Raw genomic sequence first — 7,238 nt, 5'->3', positions numbered from 1 at the left:
AAACTGAATGCAACTCATGATCAAGGACATCCGTCAATGGTTCCATTTCGCTGGAAAAGAAGGAGAAATTTCGACTCCCTGCAAGTTTAGCTCTCCAGTGAATATGGTTGAGCCTCTTTTTACTATCTTTAATCTCAAGAGCCCTTTGTTTTTTCATGGATCCTCTTTTTCGCACTTGACTTCCCGTGAAGTTTTTTTTTTCAGCCTGTCTAAATATCCGGATCAAATCTGAAGTACTCCTTTCTGTGTAATTAATTGGAATGCAATGCAATGGTTCGCCCACTTAACTTCAAAACTACCGAGGTCAGGCTGTACCACCACAAAAATTTGATTAGACTGATTTCATTACTTACCTGCCATTCACCCACATAAGAAAGAGAATTCATGGGAATATAATAAGATATCATACCAGACGATAACCGACGCAATATTCAGGGCCCATGTTTTAACGGAAAAATTCGTATATTCAAACAACAGTCTTCGATTTCTAAAAGGTGATTAGAGAAAGTGGTTGATTGACCAATCATATCGAGCTCAAATTAAGCTATATATTTTTCGGTTAATTCCGGTATACACTAAGCAAAGTCGTTTCTCCATATATTAACTTTGTTGTATCGTTTGTCTTCTTTTTAATGGTCACGAGTACTCGCTTTATCTTATAACAAATCAGCGGTAAAACAGCTCCCCTCCCCCCAACCCCCCTCGGAGATGAGCTGTGGCTTTCTAATACAACTGGTATGCACAAAAAAATTCACCAGGCAACTTCACCCCCGAGGAGGGGGGGGGGGGGGGAAGGCGCCTCCAATGGCACACACTTTGTTTTTGCAAAACAGAAGGAATGTGCGGTCCAGTCCAGAGCAATAGATCGAGGAGTTCTTCAGTGCGCTATAAACCCAAATATAGTATAGAGGATGAAGTATATATAGATGTAGATGTACAGCTGTATCCCCCCCCCCCCCCCCACACACTAGATGTGTGCCTCTCGAAAGCCTTTTAAACTGTCCCGAGGCATCTTTCGGGAGATGTAACCGCCGACATACGACCTTTCACATGATTTTTCCTATCCTGAAACTTCCTCTTTCCGAGAACTTTAATAAGCGGACCGTACTTCCTCAAATGGTTCGAAGAAACTTGCAACTTTCGCGCATCTGTATCATTGTGTTCGATTCTTTGCCCTAGGAGTAACAAGCCCTAGAAACTAATGTTTGATGGGAAATATTTCGACAAATCGGTTTGCATTACGGATTTATGAGCGGATCTAAATTCTGTCAAGTATAGACGACTTTTAGAGAGTCGGAATAATAATAATTGTTAAATTCTCAACCTTGGTTAATGCATTTCTCGTGCTCTGATTGGTTTACTCAATCTCGGTTATCAGCTCATATACCTTAGTAAATAGTCTCGTTGGCTATTTTCCATCGATCTCGAATCCAACGCGCGCTTATGGAATAGCTCTTAAACTAGTAGTAATCAAGGATTAGTAAAGTGTATTCGATGTCTAGTAAAATAATATTTTTTATTGTACTGATTGCCAAGATATATTCAGGGAAAGTGGACTCGCGGGGTATTTTTCTGGCAGTACGCAGAGAGAACTTGAATCTCCTGCGAAAAGCAGCCAAGTTGACAAATCATTCGGCATTTACCAACACGAATTGCCATGCGGGGGCAAATTGTAGTGTCTGTTTCCTACAAAACACACCAATACACAGCTTTGTGATGTTCTGATATTTAGCTTTAGTCACATTTACTAGTGATACTTCGAATAAATTAACACAACTTCAATTACGTTTGAAAAAAACAGCGAAGAAAACAGCCGAGCAACCAACACGCACAACTGCAAATCACGTGGAAATATGGAGATTTTTTACCGTTTTCATTTGAGCATACCGGCATGCAGGCATGACAAATTCACAATCACATCAGACCGAGGAGATGTGCCCGTCGGCCAGTCAGTCCAAGATGGCGTCCAAACCATGAAATTGCATGACATTACGATCGATATCCGCGAAACGTATTCGGGACATTCGTAAAACGACACGACTAGAATGTGTCAAGTGTATTTAGCGCTCAATGAGGCACTAATAGACGACACTGTACAAAAATCAAGTCAACACACATCAAATCATAGGTTGGTTTTAGAGGAGGAGGGAAAACCGCAGAAACCGGACCGGGAGAAAAACCTCTCGGAGCAGAATAGAGCACCAATAAACACAACCGACATGTAACGCCAAGTCTGGGAATCGAACCCAGGCCACATTAATTGGTGGGAGGCGAGTACTCTCACCACTACTCCCTGAATTAAAAAAACTATTTTCGATGAAGTGAACTAAAGAAAAGGGACGTGAAATTGACCGTACATTTATTAGCCAATCCCCTCTTGGCTTTTCATGGCTCCTTTACATAGGTGTTTGGGGAACTCTGTCTAATACTGTGCACGGCCGAGTTGTTCGAAACCCGATTAGTGCTAATCTGGTTTAACTACCATTTCAACGCTATTGGTGTCTGGGGCAGTTAACCCAGGATTAGCGCTAATCGGGTTTTAAAAAACTCGGCAGTTTACATTCAATATAGGAAACGATAGATGCCTCCCCCATCCGGAAGAGCAAGGCCATGTCGCATACACCACCAGGGATTACTGCTTCATCAGTACTCTAAGCATATACTAAAACAGTGGATAGCGTTGAACTCGCGCGCTGATTGGCTACTCAAACTCCGGATATCCGTTGCTATTCACCTTCGAATTTGCGCCCGAAAATGTTGTGATCTTTGCATGAATAGATGAGTTAAGTGAGATTATCTCACTGTTTAAGTACATACTACTGCGACTATTGGCCTCAGTGTCGGTGGCTAGTGGTGGATATTTACCTCGCCGCTTTGCGGCTCAGTAAATATCCACCACTAGCCACCTCCACTTCGGTGAATAGTTGTAAATTATCGAATAGTGAGGGGATTGTTTAACACCCTGGCACAAGCGTGAATTTTCTTGTCACTGGTAAGGGTTGTGTGAAGTGTCTCACGGTTTATATTCCTCATACGAGAAGTCTTTTAAGTCTAACCATTTGCAGCCCTCAGTTACTTATTTTAGGGTATTCGTTCAACAGGGTACCCATCTTAAGGTTGGTCACCCCATTGCAAAAGATGACCCTTATTTCAAATTGTTGATCCGAATTTATCTCTTGTGTTTTAATTCCTGTAATTTTTTGTTACCTTGTTTGCTATGGTTTTTTTTTTGTCCATAGAATCTGTTCCTCGTTTCATATTGTTAACCGCACACTGAACTAGGGCTGTTGGGTTTTTCCCATAAAAATCCTAGGCAGCCCTTTCTTAATAGTAATACATCAATGGACGACGGTGACCGAAAATATAACTTCATTTGTCGAATAAAGCGGTTGAAATGTCATCAATAGTTGTTAGTTTAAACAAATGAGTAGAACTGGAAGTGATCCTTGTACTTTGCTGGACAATTTAAGCAACTGTCACTTTACAGACACCAAAAAAATTCAGATGGCTCCAACGATATTCCAACACATGACCTCTGCGATGCCAGTGCAATGCTCTACCAACTCGGAGCTATGAAGCCACACAGTTGGAAGTAGGTCAATTTGTTGGGTTCATGTGTTCCCGTGAAGGACTTGATGAATGAAAAATGACACATGACGAAATCACAAATATATATTCATTTCATTTCAGTTGTTGGTTTCCGGCCCAACCGAGTGCGCCATTTTGAGTTTTGTCTTTGCAAGATACAGAAACAGACTAATGAAACGAATATGAGTAACGTGCCTTTAAGGCAGCCTTCAGACTGAGTGTCGCTTTAACATGACGCAGTTTATCTTGCTTTTTTTTTTTTCATATTTGGTGGGCAAATATTCTTCTGGGTACGGCTTTACTTGCGGCAAATAATAGATAACGAAAGGGAAAGAATGCTGCTGACCTCCTTATTCCATGCACCATCATAAATTGTCAGTGCAAAATTTCCCTCAAGTTTTTCATTGCAGCAAAACACCAACAGTCTTTTTTTCCTGCAAAATCATCGGAGAGCATTTTTCTAAAGGCGTCATGTAAGACCAAGTAAAATTTCCTTTGAACTCCCTTAAGAGGAAAACGGCGATTCTAGTAAAAAAAAACTTTTTAAAACTCAATTTATCTGCTACTTCTGAGCAATGTTCAGTTTTCCCCAGGATCCCGGCCATGACTTGATCGACTTGTTTATCAGAGTCTTTTGGGAGAACTTGTAACACCAACTTAGATGTGATGCGACTTTGGTTGCAAGCAAGTGGAGATTTCCGCAATTATGAACGTTATATGAGCAGTAATTAAACTGAATGTTTTAATCTTCCATTCCGTTTGACTGCGATGCACAAAAACTGCCACAAAGGCTATTTTCTTTGCTGGACTATTGCTTTAACACATGGGTGTGGAACTATGTGCAGAGCCTCGTGCATGCTCTGGTTTTTGCTTGAGTGCATCAATAAATGAACTATTCCATCCAGTCGACGAATTTTTTCCTTTAAATTGCCTCAGGCCACCCGATTCCGGCACGCCCACTTTTTCATTTATTCCCGGAGCTCTCAAGTTTAAGCTGCAAGCAGGTGTTCTCTCTCGGTCACCTCTGTCCTTTATCCCACCCCTCACTCCCCGAAAAAACGAACGCCTTCAGGATCACATGGTAATCAAAGTCATACTGCTTGCAACTGAAGAACGTAGTGAGTTCAATGACACTGTTCTTATTCCTTTCTTAAAATTCGCCTTTTTAAAAATACAAGTCGGACTGTATTCTTATTTCCTCTTAAATTCATGAAAACCGGAAACAAATGCAACAACTTATGATCAGACAAGCTTGCTTCACGTCCAAGGAACGAAATATATTTTGAAAGAATATTTATCGCATAGGGTGGTGCCAGAGGTACTGACTGAATCCTGAATCCTTCCAGATTGGTTTACCCTTTTCCACGATGCTTAAACAATACCGGAAAACCAGAAACACAAGTAATACAAACTCAGGGCGAGATGAATAACCTCATAGCTGTCACCCAACTAAATTCTCCGGATACGATTGAACGTTTGAATCCAATTATTTTCAACTTAAACAACTGGTGGTCCTTATGGCATTTAAAAAAATGTGCTAAATCGCATGAGAAAGTAAAATTTTTTTACAATGCAGTTTTGCCCCTTATTAGTAACGTCTGGCGTTTTTCACAAGTTACACATTGCACAAAATTCTTGTAAGTTGTCATTTGCGGATTCTTCTTTGTGGTCCGCGTTAAATAGAAATCAAACAAAGCACATTTTCCATTTTTGGATAGCCACACGCAAGAAATGAAAGAGCATTCAAAAAAATCTTCGGGATGACGGTAGGGATTTGACACGTAAACTGGATTTGAAGTCCGAAAAGTAGAGAACCGTCGGTCTGGTCATAAGTATTGCTAACCGTGAACTTTTTAAAATGCCCTAAGCCAAAAGTTTTCTTTTCGCACCTCTATCTCTCAAACCGACAAAGGAAATTCAGGATTAACAGCCAATGTTAGTCATTTGATCACTTTAATTAACAATCAAAGGCAGGGCCGGGACGTTACGAAACGCTAAGAATGAGCTAAAATTGGATTAAATTGTTGATTGATGGTCATTGGTGAAATGACCTCTGAACGAAGAATATAGGGTCTCATGCTGTGTCTCAGAGAAACGCCTAATAAATCTTGCTGTGTTTGATGGAGTTTGAGTTTCCCAAGTGATTCGCTTGCGAGATTCCTTTAGCATGAAGTTCATGTCGAAACGAATTGAAGTGCCTTTGATGCTTACGAGACCCGTAAACAGACGACGTTTATGATTTGCTTTTTCTAGTTACTGAGTCAGTTACAAGTAACAAAAGTATTGTTTGGTGAGACGAGGTCAATATTTCCTTCATGCCAGTGTTGTGTACTACCTGGGATTTGTACTTAAGGCGAGAGCTACAGTGATCGATGAAACTTTAAGTCGGTGACTCAGCAGTATGCCTGATTCAGTTGCGTGTGGCTATCCTAAAACCCTCAGGGCTTTTCGCTGATTCACCTGCTCATAGCTGGATAAATTTTTACATTTAACATTGAGACAACGTTTTTCGAATACAAAACACAACCCAATGCTGCAGGAAATGTCCGGATCTGTTTCATTTATCTTTTATCGGGTGCAATACTCGCTGTAACACGAACATGTATCCGAGCACGTCTGTATCAAAGCAAAAATGGTGATCTCAGAAGATTTGACGGATAAATCCTCACAACTCTGAACTTTTTAATGCCAAAAGGGTTTGCTTCCTAAGTCTAAGACTGGTTACTTCTGTAACTCATATTTTTCATACGTATAGTTTTTAGGCACTCCATAAACATAATTTTTTCATTAGTCGTGTAGCCCCGAAAGGGTCAGCCTTGTATCTCACCAATAGTGTATTCTGCATTAACAACACTGCAAGAGACCATACTCTGTGCTCATGAGACGACCGCCTTGCCTTTTTTGAGGAACTGTTAGCTCAGGGCCTTTAAGCTATCGGGATTCAAATTGAGATGTTGGCAAGAAGAGTTTGATTCGCCTGCGCATCTACAGACGTGTGCGAGCCAAAACGAGCCAGCAAGTAGTGAGCTTCCCGTGACCTGAACCTCGTGACGATGTCAAAGTGGTACGCCGATCATCGAAAATAATCGATCATTCATCAATATCTTGTAGTGACGCGATAATCGATTATAAATGATAGACAATCAATTTTTGCTGAAATATGAAAAATAAGAATTGGTGATAAGTAAGACTGAAATTGACTTAACTTGTCCTTTTCCTTTTAATCAGTGGATCCAGAGAAAACATGCTCCCGGTAGAATATTGAATTGAGTTTTTCTGTTACGTTTCATATGTCTTTTCCAACACAACGCGCAAGAAGTAAATGCTTAAAACCTGATATTTTCAATCACTTCAAATGACCCAAGCACAGATCAGTCAAATAAATCGATTATTCCGATTTCTAACGGAACCGGCGATGACGAAGAGTCGCCCGAGTGAAGGAGGGAGATCTTCCCTCACACGTATATTGCTTCATCACTTCGGAACCCAGAGCTATACTGTATTGTACGCTTCTTCATTGTAGAAATACGTTAACTATTGAGATTTCAGTGATGTTTCTGTTGACAGATTTTTTTAATGTCGTGCTATAAGCGTCGGTGTGCCTCGCTACAAGGTCAAGCAGACTCTCGCGCGATGTGGATCGATGAAAC

The sequence above is a fragment of the Montipora foliosa genome, chromosome 11, assembly GCF_036669935.1.
Source record: "Montipora foliosa isolate CH-2021 chromosome 11, ASM3666993v2, whole genome shotgun sequence".
NCBI classification, from domain to species: Eukaryota; Metazoa; Cnidaria; class Anthozoa; order Scleractinia; family Acroporidae; genus Montipora; species Montipora foliosa.
This window is presented reverse-complemented; position numbering follows the sequence as displayed.